Source organism: Phalaenopsis equestris, unplaced genomic scaffold (genome assembly GCF_001263595.1).
Source record: "Phalaenopsis equestris unplaced genomic scaffold, ASM126359v1 Scaffold000134, whole genome shotgun sequence".
In the NCBI taxonomy this organism is placed as follows: domain Eukaryota; kingdom Viridiplantae; phylum Streptophyta; class Magnoliopsida; order Asparagales; family Orchidaceae; genus Phalaenopsis; species Phalaenopsis equestris.
In genome coordinates, this window is record NW_018164576.1 from 589,745 (window position 1) to 591,416 (window position 1,672).

Here is a 1,672-nt window from a genome sequence, read left to right on the forward strand (position 1 = left end):
TATAAACTTCATTTTTTACATTTATACCACCCAAAATTTTCATATGTATGACACCCGATACTGCATCAACCAAATCTCATCATCAGGCGCTAATCTCGAGGCAATATTTTAAGCAAGAAATGTTCAAATCTTGATAAAAAGTCATCCATAACTATGATTTCAGCAAACTTATAGTCAAACTGACCGGTTCAATGAAACGGACCCAATGATATAAAAATTAGTCCAATCCGAGTCAGATCAAGCCCGGATAAAATCATTAAATCACTTTTAGAGGATTTCTAGAGACATTTGAAAGTCAAATAGATGTTGAATCTAGCGAGTTCATAGTCGAATCAAGCGTCTCGACAAGACGAATCCAACGAGCCCAAGATCGCTCAATTCTGATATCGTTAAGACACTCAAATGTCCATCAAACGCCATCCGATCAAGGGAAGCTCTCTGTACAGTTCGATCAAAATGATTTATATTACTGCATTAATTGCACTCATAAAGCTATAAAAAAAGCCTCGCTCCTCACATAAGGGAGAAGACTTGAGAGAGAACTTGAGGCTTTGAGAATAAGCTCAAGTCCAATATCATCTATGTCATCGTCGTTCGCCGTCGACCACCCCCCCACCCGTTAGGGACCCCCGTCGACTTCCCCCGCCGGCCACCGTCGATCACCGCTGACCTCCGTCGACCGTCATCAACTGCCGTCAACCACCTTCGATCATCGCCAACCACCGTTGATCGGACGCCATCATACGACTCTGTAATATGAAAATCTAGTAACTCTTACCCGTTTGTGGGACAAGAGACTGCTGTAATTATCAACGTATAATTGATTTTTATAATTAGATCAGACCCCGTGGTTTTTCTATTTACGAGTTTTCCACGTAAAAACTTCTGGTGTCGTCATTGGTTATTTTACTTTCATCTAAGTGTGTGCTGAATCCTCGTGCAACGCTAAGACTATAATCCATTACTCAACCACCGTGAATTTTCTAGCACGCATCAATATGATATCAAAAGTATCATTATTTTAATATTTTTGATATCCCAATTTTAATTTTCAAAAAATGAAATGCATTTTTTTTCTATATAAGTTGATATACATGTGAAATTGAAAGTTTAGGCATCAGATATCTAAATACATAAGAATATTGAGTGGTATGTATGTAAATTTTGTAGAGTTGGGAAAGCTCATGATGGAATTTAGTCCCACATGGTTTAGTTGAAAGAGGCCAACCAATGCAGTTCAGAGGGGGAGGATGATGATTAAATTGTAACTCTCCCAATAAATATTCATATATCAGGCTGGGCAATTGCAAATCTGTTTAATGTGATATGAAGATTCATGAAAATTATATTTATCTCTTAAAAATAAAAATCATAATATGTTTAATGTGATATGAAGATTTATGGGCATAAACATATGTAAAATACATAGGCAACCACTAGTATGTTTGAATGCCCAAAAAAGGGGGGCATGCAAATACATACCAAACAAATTCTTATGTTTTTACATATCTAACAACTAATCTATGTTTTTATATTTATGTCACCCAAATTTTTTATGTCAAATAAAAATATCATTATTTTAATTTTTAAAAAGTGAGTTGTATTTTTCATGCATAAATAAGAAGGCACATAGTATATATATATATATATATATATATATATATATATATAT